Source organism: Falco peregrinus, chromosome 4 (genome assembly GCF_023634155.1).
Source record: "Falco peregrinus isolate bFalPer1 chromosome 4, bFalPer1.pri, whole genome shotgun sequence".
Lineage (NCBI taxonomy): Eukaryota > Metazoa > Chordata > Aves > Falconiformes > Falconidae > Falco > Falco peregrinus.
The window spans coordinates 263,316-290,510 of NC_073724.1; the positions used below are offsets into that span (position 1 = coordinate 263,316).

General features: G+C 38.8%; 1 protein-coding gene across 1 annotated transcript in view; it reads right to left on the reverse strand.

Annotated features, from left to right (window-relative positions):
- Nucleotides 1-27,195, reverse strand: part of COL8A1 (collagen type VIII alpha 1 chain) — a 99,593-nt gene that overhangs the window by 65,466 nt on the left and 6,932 nt on the right. The window contains 1 exon segment of the mRNA XM_055803308.1: nucleotides 18,324-18,456. The gene's annotated coding sequence lies outside the window, so the exon portion shown is untranslated.

Below are 27,195 nucleotides of genomic sequence, written 5' to 3' on the forward strand. Positions count from 1 at the left end.
TGAGACAGGATGCTGGATGCAGACAGTGCATTGGAAGGAAAGCTAGGCAGGAACGAGGCTATTTCAGCATAATAGCAACAGTGTGGTGTATATGTTGGCTATGCCACGTTCAGTGGTATTCTTAACATGACAACCTATTTTTTCATTCAGCTACACTGGTATGGTAAGTCTGTGTCTCTGAATAGTTTGATATGTTTTCTCCTCCCCCTACCCCCATATCTGACTTAGACTGGTTGACAGAACAGTCAAATACTAGGAAAAAAAACACGCCATACATTCCAGAAAAGTTGATCTGAATTCTTCGACTGTCTTTAGGCTTCTTCGCTCAAGTTCTAAACAACAAATGTGTTTGGTGGACATGTTCTTTGTAGCAGCCAGTTCCAGCTGAATCAAGCTGAAAGCAGTCTTTTAAACCTGTAATGGTAACTTCTGGCCCTTCAAATGACAGGCTAAGCATTTGCTTACCGAGTTCAGAAAATATCTTTGAAATAAATGTATGCCATAACAACAGCTTATATTTAGAATGCCAAATATCAGAAATTACTAACAGTGAACACACTGAAGACTGAACCCTACTTAAATCAAATTTAATTACAAACTTTTGATTACAAACACTTTATCAACAGTTGGAGATAACCATCTAGTATATATGAAGGGAAAAAGGCTATCTTTCACCTTTTTATAGCTAGGAGCTTTTATGATCAGGATTCATATTTTGTCATAATGTTTACACAGAATGTAATAGACCTATAGGAAAAGTTTTAGAAATACGCATTCAGATCATCTGAACAGCTTTGAACACTTCTCCTCTCCCCAAAGATCATGAGTTGCTGTAGGTCACTGCATCCTTTTACTCGAGGAAAGATGAAACCTGAATCAAAACTTGGTTAACTAGTGGACTGAGGCTGCTGAATTCCTCTGTCAAGCTCAAAACCAATGTAACCTCCGTGTGGCTAAAAACTATAAGCCAGTCTGAGCCAATGATGTTAGCAAAAGATAGTTCAAAGTGGAATATGAAATCCTATCTCTGCTTTTTCAAACTAGACAATTTCTAGAGTATTTTCCCTCAAAAGCAACCTATTCCTAATTCCTCTTTCCACCTCTCCTTTGCTCGGTCTAGAATATAACCAGAAAAAAGTCTGCTTTGTTAACAGAAGTTACCTTTAGGTGGCATCCCAACAGCTGTAGTCTGAGTTACCCAGCAAGAGAATCCTGGCGTGACAAGTTAGGGAAATGAAAAGTGATGTAGTTAATTATAATTCTTTTGCCCTGAATTTCACCCTCAAGTGGAATGCTTGCAAAAACTGAATTATGTGTTTACCATTGCTATTCCATATAACTAGCCTAAACTGGGTCCCTGAGCAATAGACTATAAAACACATACTCCCTAAAGAAGGATCCATTATTCTGGACCATGTAACTGTCCTGTGGCAGTTAAAAAAAACAACAAACTCACAGAAAACCCCCAAAAATTCAAACAAACCACACCACAAAAAATGACCAAACTAACAAACCAACCGATGTTCGGTAGACCTGGTGTCACAGAAGAATGTAAGAGCAACCTCCTAAACTGTATTGCCTCACTGTATCTTCACTGAGCTTCTCCTCCTACCTCAATTGATAATGAGGAAGGAGGACTGCATCCCAAATGGTTCCTTTACTGTATCACCCAACTGGATTGTCCAAGTTGCTATGTGAGCAGCAAACCCAACAAATTTTGATTTCTTCTGGATTTGCATTCTTTACTTTCCTGAGGCCAAACTGAATGACTAAGAGCAGACTCTTGCCTGCCTTTCCCTTTGTGAGGATGCCAAGTTGTGTCTCTACCCACTGCTTGCCCACTGATTTTTCAGGAACTTGTGCAAGGATGTAATTTTCTTTCAGACTCTAGACTACTTTCAAGATGAGTTTCAAATTGCCCAGCAAGCTCAAAAGTTATTCAGGGGAGGGGGGAGAATAGGTGGACAGATAAGGAAGCATCATACTGAGATAAACGTTTTCTATAAAAAAAAGGTAAGTCCTGTGTGTGACTTTGTCTACACCATACATTAGGGACTTCTTGGATATGAAGTTCTGCAATCCATGTAGAAGGCTGAAAACACTAGGAATGGTATCTGGCACCAGTGAACACACAGGCTCAGCCTAGTATACAAACTATCAGCCTCCTTTAGCATTTTTGGTAGGATGGTGAGGAATTACAGATCTTGCTGTTGGAAATGTGTGTATACTGTTTTGAATCACACCTACATGTAAAAGCATTCAGATCTTCAGAGATACCAAAACTTTTGCTATTTAGCCTGGAAGATATATCTTTTCACTTTTCTCTCTAAAGTAAGCTCTTGGTTCAGTTTGCATATGCTATGCAGTGATTTAGCACTTCTTAAAAAATGTTTTTTTTAACATTGATGTAATTACAAAAGCATATGTGTATCACTTATTCCTTTAAATCTTTCCATGCAATTGAAATACTTAGCATTTCTACAGCCAATGATACGATCTCTTTAACACTGCATATATAAGAGGGTTACTGCAATAAATCAGATGACTTGCTGGATATCCTTCCCTTTGCTTCTGCTTCAAAATAAATTCCTAGTGACTTTGAGAAGGTGACAGTATATGCTTCCAAATGCCATGGATGCAGCAAACAGCTGTTCTATTAATACATTTTTAGAAAAGGTTGCTTCAGGTAAGGATTATTTTGGTCCTGTTTCTGACTTCAGCCCCTACAAGGTAGGAAATCCCTGCCTTGACGTAGAGGAGAGAAGTAAAGCTGTGTTTCTTGTGACAAATGATGAAGTCCTAACTCAAAATCTTTCAACTGTAGGAATGTATTTAGGGGAACAAGAGACATTTAGAGCCAAACTGCCAGTAAATTACTTGTAGAACCTAGCCTACTCCTCTGCTTTACAGAGGCATTGGACTGTGACTTCCTATACCATTCTTACACTGGCCAAAATGTAGAGATGAAATGAAAAGTTAGAATCTCAAGGGAAGGATTTTGAACCCATCAAGGGCCTTAATTTTGACAAATGAATTGCATTTCATGACTTATTACAACCTTTTCTCCTTTTTCCTCTGGTGCTTATGTACGAATGTGTAATGATTACATCTGCACAAATAAAACCACTGTAGATGTATAATGATACCAGAATTGTTGGTGCTTATTTTCTCCACTTCTGCTACTCTAAGTACATAAGCATGAGCATACTGTAGGGAATTAGATCTTTTCAAGTTTCATACCAGGGGAAGCTGGTATAATGCTACCTATCTTCCAAGACTAAAGCACCGGTAAGTGTTCATTCTGTTTGCAAGGAAACCTGAGATTTGAAATAAAGTTAATAATAAGGGCTACTGATCAGCTAGAGGCTGATATAGCAAATGCCTGCCTTTCTGGAGTCTCAGCCTCTGTAGCCTTACTCAGCTGAATACAGGGCAGCAACACAAATTAATTCTGTTGGTTATTGCCTTTGTTATGGATGTAATGACATCAAAAGAAGTGATTGTATTTTTTTTTCCTTTTCAGTTGGGTAGTTGAAGAAACATCCTAAACATGGACTAGAAGTGATTGCAAGTAGGACTACAAAGTAGTCTGTTAGCTCATTTAGTGTTTATTTCCTGATATCCTACTGTTATTGCATTTTTAGCCATTTATCTTTTTCTTTTCCAAGATGTGACTAACTGAATGAAGTGTTTCCTAACTGCACTACAGTCTTTGCAGTACAAAACAAAACATGTCTGGGTTTTACTTCAAACTTCATCTCAGAAACATTGTGCAAAGACCCTGTATCAACACCCTAATTGAGTTAGCATTTAAACTCACCATAGATTTATCCTTTAATAAATTTAAGATCTTACAGATGCCAATAAGCCAGTCTGGTTTATGAACACAGCAAAATGAAGTCTGCATAGAAAGAAATAAATGCTCACATTTTCAAAGGTTCATATCCATAGAAGACTGTGAATGGTGCCCCAACAAATGATGTGAAAGCCATTGTCTAATCTGTACCTATCACGTTATGAAGACGACCTTTGCCTCCTCTCGGGAAGCACTTGTCACAGTGGCAGCTTCACTGTCATATTTTTGGCTACATTTATAAAAGGAAATTACCTGAGTATCTGGTAACAGGGTGTAGAAGAATGGCTGCAGAAGCAGCTCTGAAGATCTGCACAATCCAGGCCTGGTATCAGAATAGGCCTGTAATCAGAACTGTACTGAAGTTGCTGTGCTGAAGTTAACAAGAAAGGTAGCCTTGAGCTATTCTTGAATCCTGAGACCAAGTAATTATGTTGTGCCAACAGGCCGTGGCTGTAACAAGCTACAGCTGCTGGGAAAGCAGGTGCAGGGCCAAGAAAGATAGGGAGCGGTATGGGAAAATAAGGAGTAACAAACTACAAGGCTGAAGCATAGCAACACAATTAGCTACATGGATAGAATGCTTATTTTAGTCATGATAATTAGGGATGTGAGAACCACGCGTGTTTAGAGACTACTAACCAATTATATTTCTGCTTTACGAATATGCATGTGTATCGGTTCTATATAAATAGTCTAATAAAGTTGAGCAAGATGCATAACTCATATTGAGCGTCTTCTTGACTCCAGCGAACCCTTCTTCCAACAACAGGGTACTTTGTTTTAAATGCAAAAAGACTTGTTCTCACTTTCAAGGGTGGGTTGTAACAGGGCAAGGTTTGTGAATCACACTGGCATCTGATAAAGGAGCAGAGGATCTAGTTTAGAATATAAAGCCCTTTAGCTCAAATGCTGCTTTCTTGTATATTTAAAGTGCCATAAGGAAGCATTGATCCATGACTGAAGAGTCAAGTATTATTGGTTTTGAAATATTTTCTAGAATTTCATGCATTGAATTATCTCCTTCATGGAATATAATACATGTGTCCACAGAAAGTACGTATGCTCCTTTTGTTGCCTCTTAGAATTATTTCCTGCCCTGTCTTTCAGCATGGAGGTAGAAAGACAAGCTTGTTCCCTTTTTGAAGGTTTGTGTGTGTGTCTGGCAAGGAAGTGACTCAAAGCAAAAATGTGTTGGCAAGTCCACTGACCTATGAAATCAGTCAGAAATCAGATAAATCAGTTAAGGAGTTAACTGCAGGAAATAAATTACAAAATAATAAAGCTTTCTTGTTGCTGCTTTAGCTTGTTTTTGCATTGGAATCTTTCCATTAGATGCTCATAAGAAAAGCAGAATCTGAGTTCCTCTACCAAACTAATAAAACAAGCATGGACTATTACATATAAATTTACACAGTTTAAGAGAAATGGTTCATTTGAAATATTCATAGACCTTACCATGGAGGTGGGAACCTTTTTTAAGAAACCATATATCCTATCTCCAAAATACATGACAGCTATAAAACTTTTGACATGAAATCATAGGATAAATCCAAGATAGTTTACAAGGGAAGGAAAAAAATAAAGCTGAGAATGGTTTTGGAGTTCAGGTCTGTATGCTTTATGCTTCTTAGAGAATTCACATCTCAAAATATTCCTAAAGAAGAGAAAGCAGTGTATCTGATAAATATGCCTTCCTGATTAACATTCAAATGGCATGTGCATGTCAAACAGACCATACAAAGATGGAGTCTGAGCATCATGCTATCAAACACACTGGCATCTGGGGAAATTATTCTGTAGAGACTGATAGGGGTAAGATAAATAATATCACTCGTGTCAAAATCACTGGACAACATTACTGTGTAAGCTTTGGTAAATTAATGAAAGCCAATACAAAATTGAGGTCTTTCTCTGTCAAAAAAGCTACTGCATTTCTTTTTCTTTTGGAGAAACTGTCTTGACAGCATGAATGGGGAGTGGTGCAGAAGTGGAAACAGTACTCACTAATTGCACTGCCTGTTTGTTTTAGCAACTGTTAGGTGGCTGGCAGAGCTTTTGTGTCAGATCTGACAGAGAAGTGAGACCAGGTGTTATTAGCAAGTAATACTATGTTTGCTTTGTATGGGAGTTAAAAAGTCACTGGAATTTTTTGTTAGAGGACTTGGCTATGACCTCCAGAATCAAAATCTGCCCTCTGCTCCTCACAGTTAGGTGCTGTCATCAGTCATCTTACATCCAAAGACTGACAGTGGTTTGTGTTGCTGTGTATAGAGCTGGGAAAGCTGTGGTCTTAGCAGCGTTACTAAAATACCTGATGAAGCTCTTTGGGCTGAGCTGGTGCTGCAATGGACAGCACAAACAACAGTGAGGCTTCCACCAGCTTTCATAGCCTCTCCTGCTTGCCACAAACTGCACTTTTAGTGATTTTTTTTCCATGATGTAGAGCAGCTAAAGGAGCTGGGATAAGGCAGCGGCTATGAAATAAATGGCATGGAATATCAACTGAAGCTTTAAGGGAAATGGTTTATGTCAAGCTGACTTCTGTTGGCAGGCACATACTAACAGCTGCTGAGCCTATGAGGTTTTTCAATTGCTCTGTTCAGTCCCCAAGGCTCTGTAAAATCCCCAAGGCTCATTAAAGGTGGTTTGCACACGTGTGAATAGAGAATCATGAAGTTCCTGAAGTTGCTCACAACTGAATTAGAGGGCACTTGGCTTGCAATTGTTCTGGCTGGTGAATAGAGATTCTTTTGCTGGCTGGAAAGGGAACGAACCAGCTCATAATCTGGCTCTGTGGTGGGTCCTTCCAGGAACAGCATAATTGCATTATAAAGAAGTTATTTTAGAGGTGAAAAAAAATAATTACAACCAAAATACAGTTTGTTGTATTTACTTCTTTTCATTGTCTTCACCAGGCAATGTCATCAGTGAACTTGGAAGCTGTTGTAAAGTATATGTTAAGATGCTTGATGTACTTATTCATGGGAACTTGGACTTAGCTTTTTTTCCCTCTGCCTTTATCAAAGTAGAAGCTTAGGCTATGGATTTATCTGTCACAACTAGAGGAGGAAGTGCCATCCCTCTCCTATAGGACACCAGGAAATGTACCTCAAGAAAACGTTCTTCCTGTGTTCGAAGAGTTGATGGGTTTGCTCATTATACAGGCTTCATCTATTTTGGTGTGCTAGGGTGCAAATGAGCTAGCTGTAAGCAGTGTTATATTGCTTACCCATATCTCTGTTTTATACCTACCAAACTTAGGGTGTGTTTGGGGATGTAGTGTCTGGTTCTTGGTGGGGTTTTTTACTTCTTTTTCTTTTTTTCTGATGAGGAATTCCTAAATGAGCAGATACAGGAGTTACTTGATTTCTGTGAGCTGAAGGGACTAAAACTAGGAAAAAAGAAGCTTTTGCTTTTTGTGGATAGGAGTGGTGTAAGCATCTAAAAATCCTCTTCTTTCCAATTTTATGCACCTTGCACAAGCTCAGACAAATATCTACTGTTTTGGTGCTTAGAGAGGAGAAAAAGCCTTCAAATCTGATTTCTCCTCCCTCTGACTTTTCAGGGGAATTGTGCTTCTCTTAATAAGTTTTCTGATTGACTGTATTTGAATAGATAGAAATATTATGGAAGGTAACTTACATGCATAGCTCTAAGGAAGAGGGTATTCTTTTTATATTTTTCCCAGTTGCTGTGACTGTTGATACAATAGAAAGTATTTTTTCTTTTAAACTTATGACGAAGTGTTGCAGATAGAGAATACTGAATAGATCTTAAAAGACCTTGCAGTATTATTGTGCTGTCTTCACCCTAAAGCCACCTCAAGCTCTAGCAAGAGGCTTGCCCAAACTGCAGTCCTATCTATAAACATAACCTTTACTGGAAGTGTATGGTTGTTCTTTACTTGACTGCCTGTCAGGGTGTAGATTAAAACTTGGTTTAGGAGACCTTACCATTTGCAGTCAGAAACACTCTGTGGCATGTATGAAGGTCACCCCACTCAAATGGGACAAGTTTTCTGGTGCCTTCCCAGGCATTGCCTTTCCACAGTTTTGTGGGAAAGAATTCATGGAAAGCCTGAATTTACCACCAGGTGAAGCAGGACGGATGTGCCCAATGGGCCTTTACTGCCCCTTCCCAGGGAGTGCTTTGCTGAAAGCGGGAAGCACTGTCTGCTGGTGTAACCAGTAATTACTGTGTTGCTAACCTGTGAATGCTTTTATGTTTGGCACTGCTAAATACTCTGAATGCTTTTTCACTCTCCTAAAAGCAACAGTCTATATTTTTCTAATTGTGTCACAAATAAAAAAGTCCTTCTTTTAAAGACACATGAGCCTGAAAAATATACATTGGCTGTCAACTGATTATCATCCAGTTTTCTGTAGTTCAGGACAAACATCTTGCATGTCACAGGACTTTTGGTCTCCTTTTCTCCTTTTTGAATGTTCTTGAGGTTACTTAATTGAAGTATATGGAGATCTAATCTTTAGCACAGTTTTTCAATCCAGGTTTGCTTGTCTTTCCTCCCAATTATTAGCTTCTGCTCCTCAAATTAATGCTGATGGAAGTAAGCAGCACCCAAGACAGTTACAGTAAAATATAAAGGAAAAGGAAGACACTGATTTAGCTCTCTGATTTTTAATTGAAATAAAGTACTGATGCACCTCTTCTTGCTGTACTTTTTTTCTATAGGAGAAGGAAAAGATTTATTAAAACTACATTGTCTTGTATAAGTTACAAGTTATAGATAGTTTCCAGATTTACACAAACTCGTAGAACTATTTCCTTTTCTCTTCTGGATGCTTTAAACACCTTCAAGAACAACTACATTAAAAAAGACAGTTCCTTTGCTGTCAAAGAATTCTGTACTGTTAGAGACAGTACTAGAACAAATCGGGTCTGAAGGAGTTTGGAGGAAATAATACTCCGGCTTTACCCTTTGATTTGTAATCAGTATAAATGTGTCAAAAAAAGGGACATATCCAAGAATATTTCTATCCCTTCAAAGAGACAGATTTACAACCAAATTCCTTAATCATTTTTGCTTTATATTTGGCCAGTCTTTTGAATTAGGTAATGGAAACTTAATCCTTCCCCGCTGCGAACTGTTTTGCAAGACCAATGACTAAGAAGTTCACCTGCTCAAATCAGAAAAACAAAAAGATACTTAACATTTGTTGTTCTTCTAAGAAAATTTTCCTGAGTGCTCTGGCTAGGCCTCTTCAAGATAAAGCTAAACTTCTACTTCAAGAATGGTATTTATCATGGCCTATAGTACAATATTTTCATCAAGGTAGCAGACTTGGACTGCTTATGTTAGAAGGCTATATAACTCAATACAACAAGGTTAACACTTCCACTTAGCAAACCACACTTAAATTCCTGAGTCTTTAGATGTCTGAAAACACTCAGGTCATATTTGGCCTGTGGCTCCTTATGAACCACAGCTTTTGCAGGAACTGCAGAGGGATCTCTTCGCAAACACACGTTAGGATTTAATGATGCACACAGCCTGCTCAATGATAATAGATATTATCCCACAACTACTGTCAATAACAGAACTGCTTGGAGTGAGTTGGTGTGGGCTACTGGATCTATAGCATGACTGTAATTGTTGCACGTGAATATCGTACCTATATGTGATGCTGTCCTGAGTACATTCGTACAGCACAGATGGTTAGTTTTGTATTCAGTCACCACCGGCTCAAGAACATCTCCATATTTTTCTGCTCTTTCTTCAGGCCACTTTCTTATATCCACTTATTTGAAGGGACAAATCACTATTAACGTGGTACATGGTGAACTCATTGTTCATTGCAGCATGTTCTTTTAGCAGTCCTTCTAACCTGATTTGAGGCAGTCAAGCTTTGGTTTAAACAGATACTCTCTCCAAAGTTCATACTGAAGAATTATCATATTAAAAATGTTCAAAGGTGGCTAAGCACATTTCAGATGCATTCTTCCCATCTGGCACACAAAGAGCAGTAAACAAAAGGAGGCTACCAGAATGTTCTCCTAAAATTCCTATAGATTTTGATACTTCGGAATATCCTATTCTTGGAATATCTGTGCCTGTCAGCAGAATTTCCCCTCTGGATTCCTGAAGGCCCTGACACCGTGGAGTAAGAACTGTTGAGTGGAACACGAAATAAGAAAAGACAGGAAATGCTTGGCTGAAGAGAGGGAGGAAAAGCCTCCTTGACAGTGTGTGCCAGGATGTGTCTAAAGGAAAGGCTCGAATCTCCTTTCTCAAGGGTCTTCAAAAACTAAGCACTAGAAAATGTACTACAGGGAACAATACTGCACTGGCAGGAAAATGGCCTGGATGATCTTATTATTTACATCTTTAACTTGTCAAAGTCTATGAATAATCCAGATCTCTCTAGCTGCTCTTTTTCTTACTAATTTCCAAACTATTCTAAATTGGGAATAATTTCTTTTAAAAGAAATAATATTAATAATTATTACTTTTCATCCCTCAGTCCTGAGGCTCAACAAATTCTGACTTTTCCTGTAACTTGTTCTACTTTCCAGAATTGTGACATGCTAGGTATAGAGCTAAGCTTAGACAAATATGAATAATGTCACGGCTGGTTTCTACAGTGTATGCCTGCAGAGTTTTGGGGGCAGTTATACTTAGGTTTTGGTGGTCTGGTATTAGTAATTCTCTACAAGTAAACCTGTAAAGTTTAGATAATAATCTTTGACAAGCCTTGATGTTGAGAATTCCTTCATTCCCTCACTACCATGGATATTTCCTAATACAATGACAGCAAGTGTCCCAATATTTCTATGAATGTGAGTTAGCATCAGCACAGTTTGTTAAAGGCAAGCATTCACCACCTATGTCTTTAGCAGACTTCGAAGTATTCATTCATTTAATATGGGAACAGAAACATAGAGGATACTTTTGCTGAATTGTACATTTTATGGATTTTGCGTTGTGCAAAGACCCTTTGTCTTTCATATCCCTTACTCCTATAGACCAAATACAGCATAGTTTGTATTGTTTCTATATGGCTTGATTTTACTTGAAATGTTTTACTGCACTTTTCCCCAAACAGAAACCTATCTTATTTATATGTAAGCATGTGTACATGCACATGTGTACACATGTACACTTGCATAAATAATTCAGTTTTACAAATCAAAGATGAAATATCAGCAGATACTTAATTCTGTCCCCAGTGCGGAAGGTCTTAAAAGACTCTACAGTCACTCCACTGACGGAGATTCCTGTAGCTGCTTTGAATCAGCATCACAGGACATATAAACAGATCAGGTAAGCAATGTGAATGTCTCTTACAGTTAAGCAGTAAGATTGTAAGTTCTTTAGGACAGAATTCATATAGCTCTATACTTGAGTTCACTGAGTATTGCTAAGCAGTCTTCAGCATGTCATTACTTCACAAAGAGTAATCAGTTTATCATCCAAGCTCCTATGTTAAGGAGTGTCTCATCAGTGTGTTTTCAAAAAATAGGAATTGAGGCACACAAAACTTGTATTCAGACTTACACAAGCAGTGGGCGGCCTGACTCCTGTTCAGTGGAGGTATTCAGTGAAAGTTATCTGCCTGAATAATGTAGGTACAAATCCTGCATCCAAGTCTTGCATTGAAATGTAGACCTTCTCGACACACATGTTAACTTGACCCCACAAATGTCTTGTTTTATAAATTACTCAATTAGTAAGATATCTCAGTCTAAAAGCAAAATACCAGCATTAATTTCCTGTAGAAAAAACAATATTAAGAAACTACATCCATCTAAGCATCTACCTGTTAAGGGTTCTCTTTCAAATCCGAGGTGTTACAATGACTTGTTTATGACAGACTTTCAAGGCTGCAATTAATGCTGAGAGCCAGTTACTTTCACTAAACTCATGAAATTGCTAATCCCTTTGTGAATCTATTATGGACAACATGAGTTAGTCATCACAATGAGAAATGAATCTTTTGAAATGTCCATGCTAGAATTCATAATACTATTAAGTAATTTTAGAAAAGAAGCATTCAGTTAGCTCTTGCTACAGTGAAACTAGTATGATGCACTCAAAACAAGAGCATTCAACAATAACACAGTATGTTCTTAATCAAGACAAGTTTACTGTGAGCCAGGGGTCAATCAAAAAAAGGAACAGGAAGCTTGCAGCTCTTTGTGAGTTTGGGTAAACCTCTCCATCAATATCTGTGTTCAGCAGTTTGTATGTTGTAGCAACACTTAAATGAAAAATCAGTCAAATCTTAATTTAGCCTGTAAGATTTTGTTCCATATGCCATAACTTTCCATGATTCAATTATTTTGTACATTTTATATCTCTTAAATTAATGTTGTTTTATCTAGATGTAGCTGGGGAAAATATTGTTTCTAGAACAAGGATGGCTAAACTAATGAACAGTTGATAAAACTGTGAAGTAAGTGCTAATTCATCTTTTTGACTCAGTATTAATAACTGAAAGAGCTGAATAGAGGAAATAAAATTGCTGAGTTGGTTTCAACCTGGTTTAACATTTATCTAAATCACTGAACTTTTCCTAAGAAACCTGGCTCTATTTTGTGCTTGAATATTTGAATAGTTCTTTAGGTTGAGGAGGATTCCTCTTTTGAATTGGAAATACTTTCAGTCTTTTTAGAATTCCGACTATTTTTGTGCAGCAAAAGTTTAACTATCCTGAAGCAATTCAGTAAGAAAAAACACACCTCCACCTGGTCTCTACATATACAAATTTTAAAATCTGTGCCTAGCCACTATAAAAATAAAATGTTATCGGATGAAGGTTTTTAATAAGTTATTATTATTATGAGTAACATCTCTAAATGTGGCTGTCTGATGGAAGGGAGTGTTTATTTTTTTGTTTAAACAAAAAAATTATCATTGAAGCTAGCCTTATTCTACAAAGTGGAAGTCTTCAGGCTGTTTCTAGCTATGTGCTTGAATCCCCAAGCATTTTTACAGTCTTATGTATTTTCTCCCTGCCCATGCAAACCCACAAATTTCCTATTGAGGATGTGATTTCAAGTTCTCTGAGCTGAGAGACTTTACTTGAGATTCGATTCAAATTATTTAAAAAGGAATTTGAATTTACCCTAAGAAATGTGTAGAACCTTGCTTAAAATGTGCCTATGATTACCAAAACATGGGGCTTGTTATGTATGCATTTGAAATATTTAATAGAAATTAACTATTTCTCCAGATCCGAAAATAGACTGCACAGAGAAACTTTGCCAGATGACACCAGGTCATTAAGTGCTTTGTGAGAAATGTCTTGGCCTATTCTAGTTACTGATGAAACTTGCTTTCCACTTCAGTGAGGCCAAAACTTCACAGTTGGATGGTGCCCTAGAGATTATCAAGAACACTAAGAAAAATTTCCCACCGCCTCTGATTAATTACCCAGAGTAAAAAGTGCTCTCCTGGGCAATTTTGTGTCTCAGCTATAGATACGCACTGCTATGTGAATTTTAACAAAGCATAAACCCTGCAACAAGCAGGATAAATTCACCATTGCAAACATCTCACTTCATAGTAACCACTATACGATAAAGCAGTTTAACAAAGTCGGTTGAGGCTCCCATTGACAATAAAGTTAATACAGTGTAATCTAAGAAGTTAGTACTGGTTTGGGTTGTGCTGAGTAAACATACAGCTTAATGTTCACTGGTGGATTTGAGACCAGTAGTCAAATTGTACAATCACAGCCAAAGGACAGGCATTAAAACTGATCACTTTCCATTATGGAAGTGCATGTGTATGTGTTAGGATATGCAAACCTATATAGTGTGGTCACAGCCTAGGTTCTCTCAGGTGCTAATATCCAATCCATGCCTACCGTAATCCCATAAGCTCAGGAAAAAATTAACATGAACAACATTGTAGAGAACTGAAACCTTTATCACCATGTGTTCCTGCTGGTGGCCTGGTAACACAAAGCTAGAATAGTATTCACTGCTCTCTAATATAGTAATGCCAAGACCTTCAAGGTTATGAATTCAACTGTATTTTGGGGTGGGGTGGATAAAAGGAGGGAAGAAACACCCTAAAAGGGCTTTAGTACAAATTAATTTCATGTATCAGAGTTATTTGCAAAGGAGCTCAGGGACCTATATTGGTAAGACTGTGGAATGTATCTATGAACAATCTCCAATACTTTCTATAGTATAAATACTGATTATTTTTTTTAACGTTCCTATTTGTATCTTCCTACCAGTTAATGCATTTAAAATATTTACTAAAGTCAATGAGGATATGTAGCCAATTATCCAAAACAGAGGTGTTTTTTCATTTAAAAAAAACATTACTCCTTTGTTATAATCATTATGTTATGACATGTAATTAACTCATTAATATCATGATCACATCAGGTTACTACATTGGAAATAATTCATAAAAGTTAGATCTATTGGTAGATTTGGGATACAAGTCCTTCTTCACTTAGTTAAACAAAACCACTACCTTTCCCAACATACCTTGCCTAACTTATATTCTCACAAAAGAAGAAATAAATAAAAAGACTGGTATTTGTTTAACTATGCAAATGAAAATTCATTTGGGACATATTTTTGTTTTGCTGATTCATGTTTTTCAGAGTCTTTCTCCCTCCTTTTCAGTTCTAAGCTGAAGAACTGCTTTTCTTAACATTGATGTGGAGGCTGTACACGTTTTGAACCTTTTCCTTTGTGTTATTTGTCCAGAATGTGAGTTTGAGAGTGCTGGAATAACGGAGACGCAAGTGTCTTAAAAATCTGCATAATTTTAAAATTTTCTGTGTGGACTTGTCTGTAATCCTTAAAGAAGTCGTGAGGGAGGCATAATTTGTGTCATTTTATAGATAGATAAACATAGAAGTTGAAAAGATACACAACTGTAAACAGAAAGATGGTCCCTAATCTTTGACATGAAAGGAGAAAGGGGGTGGTGGTGTGGAATTAAAAAGAAAAAAAAAATAATTAAAAAAAACCACCAAAAAAATAATTGCCAGAAAACCTATAAGGATTACTTCTGAATTTATCCGGGGAAAAATTTTGATGATTCACAAGTGGCTTTTGAGCTGCCAGTCTTTTCACTTTGCTTGCTGTGCATGTAGTGCTGCCCATCACCTGTTGTTAATTATAACATCCTATAAATCTAATGTTAGAAGACTAGCAGTGAGACACTGTCTGCATTGGCTTAATGGACACTCTTGGAAAAAAATAATTTTTCAAGAGTTTATTCCTGGATGAGCTTCTATGGACCTGGCATTGTTGTGAACTGATATTTCAATTAAGAAAAACACTAGTGGATCCCTTTAAATAAATAAGGTCCTGACTTCATACAACCGTTGTGGTTTTAAGCACCATATCAAAACCCACTATGATGGGAAGCTATCATTTAATAAATCAAAATAGCTTGCTTGGTAATAAATATTTTTCTTAGAAACCATAATATTCTCTTTCCTACGGATCATATGACTTCCCAGTTTCTGCATTTTTTGAAATTACAGGAGCAACAAAGGAACGTGGGAAATAATTCAGCATGGTGAAATCATTCAGATTAGCTGTGCCTACACTGTGCTTAGGACAACTTAAAAATGTGTGTTTTCAGGCATATGTGATCACATTCTTCCCTTTTTTCAGGTAGCCACAATTTGGCTGAACTGCGCAGTGCTACCTCTCTGAGGTGAGGAAAGCATTCAGTTTTGACTAAATCACTTCAATTTCATTTCTCAGCTTTCTGTTCTACAAAGAGATGAACAATATTTCCATCTCACAGTATGGGAAATATTTTCTTGCCTATATGGGCTCTGAACATAAAAAAAACATAACAAACTGTAAAAAATGCCATGAATCACTGCTATTGACTGTGTTCCATGTTGGCTGCTGTTCAGGTAACTTCCACTTATATTGATCAATCTGCTTGTGTAGTTAGCAGTGAAAAGAATTAAAAAAAAAAAAAGGAAAAAAAAACTTCAAAGAGAGGAAACATACAGAAATTGATACTCCGCTGTCAGTGGTGGCAGTCTAAATCCAGGTTAGGTTTAGGCATAAGTCCTGTAAAGGCACATGCACATAAATAACATCTATAAGAAATATAATACTACACTTTCATAGATATATTTTCACATGTAGAATAACTTGACGTAAAATATCAAGTTGTCTGTGACCTATCTATTGGTATTACTGAAGACTGTAAGTGGGTCCAAAATACTTAGTGACAGACTTTGCTAAAAAACATATATGCCCTTGCATGCTTGCCTGTATTTGCATATGAAATCATACATAAGTTTCACTTAAAGAATATAAGCAATAAATAGTTCTGTAAATAACAGTGCTCTGTATAAAGTCCTTTGAATTTTCTAATAATGTCTGCTAAGAAAGTCATAAAAGGTTTATGGAAGTCTGAGGATTCAGCTTGTTTTACTGGGATCTCTTTTGCAATGCACTTCTGATGCAAAGATCACTGTATTCTTACATTTATTTGTTCCACAATTATTCAGTATTCCACAGCAAGAATTTTTGTGTTCCTGTGTGCGAGATTCTTTTGATAATGAAGTACAATGTGGGTATGAATATATTTATATAGCTTCAACGACTTACTGGCTCTGCTTGCTCGTAATAATATGGTTTTGATTATCCTTAAAACTCCTGATTCAACTTACTTTGGGGAAGTTGAGTTATATTGTTTTTTACTGTTCACATGACATACTATGCATTCTAGCTGAAATCCAAGGTACCATACAGCGGACTTGCATCAAAAGAGAAACTGTTGCAGCAAACCTTGATCAGAAGCTGAAATGTAACTTCAGAAATATTAATAAGAGAAAGGTATTGAAAACTGAGTTCTGGTCTTAGGCAATTTCTCAGTGGTTCAAAACGATAGTTTAGAAGACAGATAGGACAAAAATTGCTGGAAGTATACAGGAAATATTATGAATGCTTGGGGCAGGGGGTGGAAATCAGAGTAATGTTTATTTAACAGGCAGGCTTTAAATGACCTCAAAGAATTATGTGCTATGTTGGTTGCTGTCTTGTAACAGAATTCCATTACTTTGAAAGCAAATGCAGAGCCTGAGGCAGCTTTGTTAGGTATACTAATAAGAAGACGTCCATCCTCTGGCTGATCTTCCTGTGCACCTACTGCTGTATTTTCTCTTCTTTTCCTCTCCTCTTGTCTGCAATGATATTTATGTGATAACCCACCTAAATCTTATCTAAAGCAATTGCTTCTTTACATTAACTGTGTTTTACTGATTCAGAAATGGGTGTGTGTTTCTAGAAGCTTTTTTTTTTGATTGGGGAGAAAAGGAAGCTACAAATCAAAAAATGCAGCTTCTTTAAGATTCATGTTAATATGCTCTGAAAGTTGTACAATTCTATTAGGGTGATGGATAGAAAACTGACAGTATCTTGATTATGATACACTAGGAAAGAAGGGGATATATTAAAGACGTGTGAGGGAAGAAAACTTTCTGAGAATTTTCTGTGTATCTTAGTTCTGAAGTTAATTGCATATCCACATACTTACGGGCCAGTGGTCAGCCTCAGAGCCATCTGCTCTTTTTTTTTTTTTTTTAATACATTTCTGCAATTGACTGCCTTCCTGTCTGAATCCTAAGTTGCCCATTCCTATAACATACTGTGACCACATAAGGCCTGCACTGGGTGCAGTTCTGTACTTGAGGGAAAACATGACACTATTAACCAATGACTGTTAGATATTCATAAATGCAGTTTTTCATGCTGAGTGAATAATATTTATGAAATAATTCACTATATGGATGCCCATCCCACTAAGTAGAAACTTATACCACTGTGTGTCTGAAAAGCAGTTGATATCCTTGGCAAAGCCTCCCTCTCCCAGAATAATACCCTGACATCTTTTGGATCTGTGAATGGAGAAGTTCTCTCCTCATCTCTGGCTTTGGGCTGGTATTTTCATGTAGTTTCTAGCCTTTGTCAAGATACATGACAAGATATATCCTTTTCAATGGCCATAATTTCCCCCAGGAAATGAAACTTTGAAAGACTTGTTAATTGCATTGTTTCAGCATTAGACTTTTTCATTAATTATGCTCTCTGTCCTCAATGACTTTAGCTCTTAATGCCAATGCAGCAAAAATGCAGTCTCTGACATATCCATAATAGTTATACAGTAGCCTTTTAAGAGGCCATGAATCTAGGATGTTGCATCTATCATGTCACTATTCCCTTTATGAAAGGAAAGGAGCTGACACTTGCAATCGCTTTCCAAACCCAGTTCAGTGTGGTAAGCTTAACTAATGTGCTCTTGCTAAATTTGTATTAATAAATGGGGCCTGAACCTCCCTGCCTGTTAGCAAATCATCAGTTTTCATGTCTTTCACATCAACTGATGGTATACTGTGCCATATAATGTTCTTCCCAGAACTGTCTTTATTGGTAGGGAATAGGGAGGTGGGAGGGCATCTTTTGTAAATGCTTTAAACAATTGAATCATTAGGAAGAAAATTACCTCAGCTTAATGGGAGAGTATACTTCAATGTACTGGTGCTGATATTCAGACTTGACATCCAGTAATGAAGAGATCTTAACAGTGCGAGGGATCAAATCTGAAGGATTCTGACAATCTGTGTTTTCTTCTCTTTCTAGAAAGAGAAGGGAAGAAAGCATGTTCATAATACTCTTCAAAATATGCAGGACAGCAGAGAAGTATTTTTTACTTTACTTGAATAAATAAGCTACATAAAGTTTAATTTGTTTTCCTGTTTTAATATTTTTGACATAATCAAATGTTAATACATTAAATAAACGTGAAACGGCACAGGAAAATTGTGTTTAAAACTGTTGTTCACATTAGAAGACACCATGAAGAGCTCACATTTTCTTTTGTTTTATTTTTATGAGTAATATTGTCTGCAACTGCACATTATGCTTGTGTGTAGCTCTATAATTCACAGTAAACTGTGAGTTATTTTCTCCTTGGACTACTTTGTATTATAATGAATCACTATTTCTATTCAGACAAAGCTAATTTTTCTCTCCCCAGTGGCATTCAATTTCAAACTTGTTCAGAGTTTTGAACAAGCAAAAGCTGGAAAGATGAGAGAGCAAACTGAAATATTTCACTGTACAGTGTAAACTCTTTGGTTTATCACAAAATACCAGACAACGACAAATTGCATCAACTAAAGCCTAAAACCTAAGTAGTTTTTTTCCTCCCCCCATAAACGAGTAACAGTCGACAGTTCTGGAATGTGCACTCCTCTCCCATGAAAACATTTTTCCGCTCTGCCTTTTCCAAAAATCAAAAGTTCAAAGCTGAACTACTACATGTTATAAAAGAACAAATTTACCATGACACTTAAACAAAGACATGAGTCAGTGTATTCAGTTTTCTTGAGGGAGGAAGGAGTTAAGTTTCTTGTTAAGGCAAGGTTTGCAGTAAAGAAATTATGTTTATAGTTATATATATCTCCTTATAATTATTTATCCACATAGATGTTCTACTTTACTGTACAGTTAAAGTTGTAACTCATGCCTTTTTTTGTCACTGATATAGATTAATTAAGGTTTACAACATTCCTCCTCGGAAACCAAAATATTAACACCCTCATTACACAAATAGGCAAGTGCAATCATGGACATTTAAGACACTTAGTATTATTTAGTACCTGCAGCAGTCTGGAAACCTCAGCTGCTGCTCTTTACTCTGAAGTGCTACTCTTGTTCTTGGGAACAGTAAAAGCAAGAAGAGCAGCGTGTATGTCAAGGAGAGAGACAAAATTAAATGGCTTTGGACTGCTGTGGGTAAAACAACATATCTGGAACAAAAAGCATGTGATCTTGTGTCCTCTTAACTGTGAAGTGTGGAACACAATATATTAAACAGCTGAATTGTCCTGTGCAGTTTTTAAAGCTGTCTAGGAAACTTGGAACACCATTTCCATTTATTTGGAACAAGTGGCTGACTCATTTGTGTGCCTTGAAAAACCTCTAGTTCTGTTCCTGACTGAAAGAAGACAGATATTCTGAAAGTCATTCCTCTTTTACAACATGAGAGAAGTGCAGAAAGTCACAGAGCTCCTTCTAATATTGAGCCTGGCCATCACTGAATGTATGGTCGATTTGGAAGGTGTTAAAGGATGCAAACTTCTACTTGGTACTGCAGTAGCTTTGATGTGTGTCCATCCTTTCAAAAAGATTAATACTGCAAAGTCTTGTTCTTTGTGGATACAAATTTGGGGCAGCTAGATTGAAGGTCTGCTCTAGATTTGGATCTTTGACGGTGAATGCTATATTCAGTAGGATGGAACCAAAATCAGAAAATCCTTAAGCACGGAGAAAGCTGACATCTGAAACTATACCCAACAACCCAGGCACGCCATCAGGATTCAGTTTTTCCTTATTGATATGTAATGATTTATTAGGTCATTCCCTAAGACCAGTGTTCAGCAACTGAATGATATGCTCAAACTAAAGGACACTTAGGTTTTTTTTCCTTCAAATTAATTTTTTTAACAATATCTTAGACATGTGGTGTCATAATTTCTATAGCCGCCCTTCTCTTTCTGTTGTTTCTGTAAGATGACATGTGGAAGGACCTTATATGGTAGTTACCTATAGTTGTAAGTTCTCTTTAGCCTTTTAAAAATACTGTTATATTTCACAGGAGAACACAAAGAGGGTGTAATGTAATTAATACAAAGGCGTTTTCTAATCTTTAACTTTTCAAATGGAAAGGTTTGGATTTTTCATTTGTCTTTGTTTTAGAGGCCCTTAACCAATTGTGTGCCATTGAATTTAATATTGGTTATGAATGAGATTGTAGAAAACAAAGGGACATAGTCTGTGGGAAGTACATTTCTAGTAACGGAGAGTGCCATAGTCAGTTTCGTTGGGTGCAGGCATATCACTCTATTGACAATGGCTAGAAGCACCAGGCAACTAAAGAAGTGTTATGTGACCTGCTGGATAGATGAACCGTGTTTTGACAACCTCTGAAATGACAAAAGTGAACTCTGCTCGATAGACAATAAAATAATTTAATTTTCAGTCATCATGCATTAAACTATAAAAGTTACTAAGAAAGCCACACCAAGATATATGTCGTTGAGTAGTAGGGAGCAATTAGGTGGCAGTGCCTCGACAGGAAGAGGGCAGCTGATTAGTAATAGGCTACTGGTAGGCACAATTGCTGGCTATGTGCAAGTGAGGGTGAGGAGTTTGCTTTCCCCTTTCTCTGGAGCCAAGCATAGTCCTCACCTTTGTGCTGCTTTGTTTGGCTACGCAGGCAATACAGGCAGTAATACCATATATGTTCTGATAAAGTCAGAAGCACAGTTCAGGCAAATTAGGTACCAGCCGGTGTACAAAGTATCACACAGGGCAAATATGTATTCCCCTGGCCAAGTCAGCAGGAAAGAGACTCCCACCAGAGGTTAGGAAAACTGTCTGATTTTTAGCATTGGTGGTAGGTGGAACAGGGGAGACTGTGGGACCAAGAAAGCCAAGTATTTTAAGCATCTGTTATAGGCCTGTGCCAGATGCAGGATACCAGACAAGATGTGCCATTTGTCTGTTCTTGAATGGAATTTCCTATGTCCCTAATACCAAGCAAACTCTGTTTATTTATAATACAACTACTTCTGGTTTTGTAGAGATGATATACAGCACATTTCATCTCTTCACTTTCACAATGACATTTAAACACTTTAAAAGTGATTTATTTTGCTGTGTAAAATCAGTCAGGCTTGGAGGTGTTTTGCTTTGTCATGGATGAATCTATGAAGGCTGGAAAACTTCTCCGTTTAGGGAGGCTGAACTGTGTAGCTTCCAGAGAACAGTTTTCTCTAACGCTTGTCTGGGTTAAGAATGAGACCCGAGTTCTTACAACAGCTATGTCAGTAGGCAGTGATTCCAAGTAACAATTTTCATGGGCACAAAGAGAAGAATGAGATATGGGAAAGTTGACTGTCCTTTCCTGAATGTGGATTTTTTCCCCCACTTTTATGTGATTACTTAATAAGTGATTCCAATTATTTCCCAAAGAAACAAGCAGGAATTTTTAGGCAAAACTTTTTCAAAGAACATGTCAATTCAAAACTATGGCTCTTTGGTGGAAATACAAGCATTAGTTGTAAAAGGAAACATCTCTCATTTCTTGGAGTGCATTTCTAGAGAAAATTAGACAGAAACATAACCTTCCCAGAGTAACGGTATCTCATTATGAGATACTTTAAGTATGAGATACTTTAAGTATGAGACCTGTAAGTATGAGACCTTGAAGTCTCTGTGCTACCTTGTTAATTAATATCAAAGACACAAGCCCCAAACTACACTTAAGACCAGGTGGAAAAGTTAGTGCTAGGGTATCTAGGCCTAGAAGGAAAATGTAACAGCCCCACAACAGAAGACCTTGGTTCCAGAGTAAACCAATTGTGTAGAAAGGTCAATCAACCTTTATTAATGTTGTCACCCTTTCCTGCCAGCGCTGGAATACCAGTTTGCTCTGCTTCAAAGGCACATCAGGATGGACTGTTAAATCCTCCAGCCTTTCCCATAGGGCCTTTCTGATATGCCTGCTCTAGCATCACATCTTCCAGACTTTTACCAGCAGGCTGTCCCCTGATCATCTTTACTACTCTCCAAACTAAGACCTTCTGTGCTGTTGCCAGTTTTTGAGTTCAGAGGGGACGCCCAAGACAGACTTCTTGACCTTGGTAGAACCCAGCTTTTCCTCAGAAATGTGTTGTCTTTTTCCAAGGATAGGAGAAGAATTAAAAATTTAAAAAAATAATCTGAATGATGGAAGAAGTGGAAAGTTGTAGTTATAAATTTGCTGACAAAAACATGAAGGCCCACAAAATTAGTAATCATAATCCAAGTTCCTCAAGTGATATTCCCTGTAAATTTTTAGGAATGTTAAAGCATGTGCACTTAACTGTCTGCATAAACAACCTGCAGGAGCAGAACCAAAAGTTCACACTTGCTTCTAGGTGTAATCCTCTGTTAGAAGAGTATCTACACACACATCCCCACCAGCTCCAAAATTTGTCCAGTATACTTAGCTGTTCCTAGCTGTAGCTAGAAAAGACACAGCTGCCTTTTTTGGCTTATATAGCTTGATCTTAACCCTCACAAACAGCTTAGTCTGAGCTGTTTTACAAAACCATTTTTCTGTAAACATTTTCATTCAGTAGTTTTCATGAGATATCTACGCTCCCTTAAAACACACTAGTGACTTGGATGCCTTCTCTTTCTATTACCAGACTCAGATGACTCAGGAGGTGGTCTGAAAGCTGAGGGAAGAGGTGAGACAGAGAACACTTAATGAAAGCTTGACTCCAAGATGGAGTCCTGTGATAGGCAGTCCAACAAATTGATGCTGAGTGACACAGAGAGCAGCATCTCGAGTGGCAGCTGAATGGATATGGTCAACTTGGAGGGGAATTCCTAAGCTAGCCTTGAGCTCATGGCTTTGGAAACGGTTGTTTGCAAACGGACCTCAACAAACAGAGCATAAAACACAGGATCCAGTCTGGGTTTGGGAGGTTTTGCACATGTTCACACTTTCAGGTACTCAGAATCTGGAGGCAGGTCCTTGCTTGAGGTTCAGGACAATCTCTAATGTAGCTAAATCATGCAGCCTACAGAGGCTGCTGTAAGGAGGCTGCTGCTTCCCACAGAGGTGAAGTCCGGCCAAGAATAGCATGTGTTTCCTCCTCTGCATCTAGCACAACTGCAGCTAAGTGGTTGCTTATGTTCAGAAATGAATGAAATATTCAATGAAAACAAGAATCTTCACTGACACGACCACTGCTTCTTAATCATTACACAAAATAGTGCTGTCTTGCCCAAACATGCCTGGCGCTCTAATGATAATGGAGACAGTACAGTGTTTGGATAGCTGTTCTTTTTTTGGAAGAGTGGGGAGGGTGTGCCTGTGTGAGGGCACGTTCAGAAGGGTTTTAGCCCAGAAAGAAATAGGTACATCTGGAAAGAGCATAATCCAGGTTGCCAGACTCTGGCACTGCTACTAGAAATAATCTTTTCTCAGGAAAGTACCAAAATGTGGCTGTCTGGGTTGCCCACAAGTATCCGGGCATTTTTCTTGGCAGGTGTGGGTACTGGCAGTTATTTGGCATTTTGATTCCTGCCCCAAATAGTGTCTATTCTTTCTTTGCTGAAGATGGAAGGATATGTCTGTGGTTAAATCACTGGCCTAGGGATTAAGCAAAGTGGGCTCTGCTCAGATTTTTGTCTGCATCCTTGGCCAGGTCACTTAAGCAAGAATTTTGAAAAGTGATCACCACCCACAAACAGGATCAGATTTTTCAGAAGCTCTCTGCTTCCACTGAGGCAGCAGCAGACAGACGATCAAAGGAACCTTTCAGAAAATTTGTCTGTGAGTGCCACTGCGAGAGCTACTGGGTGCTGAGCACTCATGAAAATCTGGTTCTCATTGAGGTGCCCAGATGGGAACCAAGCTCTCCAACTAGCCCCCGTCATGGAAAGACACTTGAGAATCTGGCCAGGAGCAATCTCTTGAAATGCTACACCAGCAACTTTCTTTGTGCCTCCACTTCCTCTAAAATGAGAGTGATGTTGCCAGGGTGCTTGTAAGGATACATTCATTAATCTACTGTATGTGATGTTCTTGGATGCTTCTGCAGCCAGGAGAGGGAGGTGAAGCATTTGTAGTATAATATCTTTCCAGACATACCAATCATCTGTGTAAGCAAGAGTGTGTTAAAGGGACTACAGCAGGAGTCCAGGAATCAACTTCACTCCATGTACAATTTATAAGCCTTCAGGTTCAGGAGCTGCTGCTGCTCTTTGTCTTAAACCCTTGATCATGACTCAGGGCTCTGCCATGCTAGGCAATGTAACAAATAGATCAAAAAGACTCACCCTGAAAAACCTTTGTGCTAAACAAAACAGGGTGGAGAGAATACATTGGAAAGAAATGGTAAAGCTGTTCCATTCAGCTGTTTGCCTTCTGAACTCTCTGCCTGTTGAGTACAGTAGTTTCATAATTTTTTCGTCACATCCTACCAAAGCATGTGGTATTTTGGGGGGACTGGGGGTGGTTTAGAATTTTAACTTTACAAGACCAGTTATTCTCGTTATACTAGATACCCATATACAGCAGTTCTTTTTGCAGGTAATTTTTTTTTTTTTTTTAGTTTTAAGTCCAAAGACCCTAAACTTCAAAATGTACGTTTCTCTCTTTTTCTTTCTAACTTACAGTGGCCTCAATTTTGCATCCAGATGGGGAAATCTGAAAGGTCCTGCAGCTCCTGTGGTGTGTGCTGGAGCAGCCTTCCTTCTTTCCGAGCAGCCTCCTCACATGACTCGACATTTTCTTTCCAGCTAAGAGTGGAGCCCCCCCCGCCCCCCTCATATTTGGCCTTCCAGCACTGTCCGCATCTGTGCGAGCTAATGCTACCCAGATCCTTCTCAAAGGGGCACCGAGGGCTGGCACACAGAAGCAAAGCCCCCAGGCTGTATCTCTGAAACCGAAGAAACCTCAAACACATTGTGTTTCCATAAAAGCACCTCAGCCGACCGGACTGTGGGCAGTTTCCGCTCGCCTCAACCCTCCAATCTCCGCTGGGAATGGGAGGTGCAATCGCCACATCAATCTCCGCCCGGCCTATGTGCAGACATGGCGCTAACGCCAGAGCCGGCCAGTACCGTGGGCGACGGCACGAGGCGGGAGGCGGCACCCCAACGCCAGGGGCGCGCCGTGCCCGCAGCCCGGCGACGGCGAGCTGCCGACGCCCCGCGGGGCGATGGCGCCTTCCCTCAGGGCTACGGCGGCCCCAACGCGGCCCGGGGACGCGCGCGCGCCGCCACCGTTTTTGGCGGGTAACGGCCGCCAGGCGGAGCTCCCACGGTGCCCCGGGGCTGATGCGCTGCCGTGCAGGCGTTGTTGGATGCAAGTGCTTATCGGCTACTTCCGTTACAGTGTTTTAAACAATAATTGGGGGTTTGCCTTTTTTGTGGCTTATTTTTTTAAATTAGAGTGTGACATTGTTCAACTAGATTGTCGCTGAATTGAATCCGCGGACACGAACCCCTGCTATCTCGACAGCCTGTGGGCCTCAGGTACAACGCCTCACGTTCTCCTGAAGCCTCAAAGCCTTCCACGCAGCTGAGGATGCAGAAGACTTTCTGGGCCCCGGCCCTGGTGGCGGCGGGGAGGTGCTGGGACGGAGGGCTGCTGTCCCGGTGCCGTGTCTCGGCCGCCACTGGGGCTGGCCCGGGCCCGGCGGGCGCCGAGGAGCCGCTCGCCCCCGGGGCAGGCGCTCCTCCTTTTGGAGGAGAAGGCTCTATGTGCGAGTATCCAGCAAGCTACGCTTCCAGCTTTCAAAATACGCTTGATGAATGGAGCATTGAAAATATAGTAGGTTTCTTACCACTTATTTTTTAAATACTTGTTTTCACGAGGTAAAGACTAGAAAGTTGAAGGCATGTAGCAGAGAAAATTACTCTGAGCAGTCACAAATTGAATTTGTTTTGCTTCAGTTTCACAGTCCTTTTGTACTGAGGTCTTGAGAGCGTTCAGCGTAAGTGACAGATGACACGTTGAAAATAGGGTGTTTCAAAAGAATAATATAGTCATTGCAAGTGAATTCTGAACTCGGTGAAAGACAGGTTTGGCACTTGAGATTTGAATCTAAGAGCTATCTTGCCCTGACTGTGGAACAGAGATATACCATAAAAAATCACATGCCAAAACTAATCGGTAATTTGGATTTCAGATACCGAGTACTTGCAATCGGTTGCTTAAGAGCAATCTAAACCCAAAGTGCAATGAAGGTGACATTGCAAAAGCCAGCTGAGATGAGTGGATTTCCTTTAAATTAGACAACTTAAAAGCCGTCTGATAATTTTATAGCACTACAAAAATAAAAAATTTACTGCTGCAAATGAATCTAATAAAGTATCAGTCTTGGAGTTTAAAACATAGAGTTTTCTTTATTTCCAGGATAATACAAGCAGTGTTTTTAGCTGCAGCTTGTAATGCAAGGGAACAGTCCTAAAATCTTTTCCATGTTTCCTGACACAGTAAATTATGCCCAGATCTCTAAAAGGTAATGTAGGAGTTCCTAAGTATAAGAACTAAGAAACCACACTTGCAGTAGCAGCTTGGACTGTACTGCACAGAACTTCTAAAATGATCTATGGTGGGTGGAACTGGAGGAGAGCAGGAATTCCTGTAACAGGCACAGAACAACCAGCTGCTGCACCTCTTCTGTGGGGGACAGAAACTCCTGCTGTGTCTCTACCTATATGTACACACAGCAAAACAATTCTGAGATCTCCCTGCCCAGACTTGCATGCAGCTTGCATGCACAGTAGGAACTCAGTTCATCATG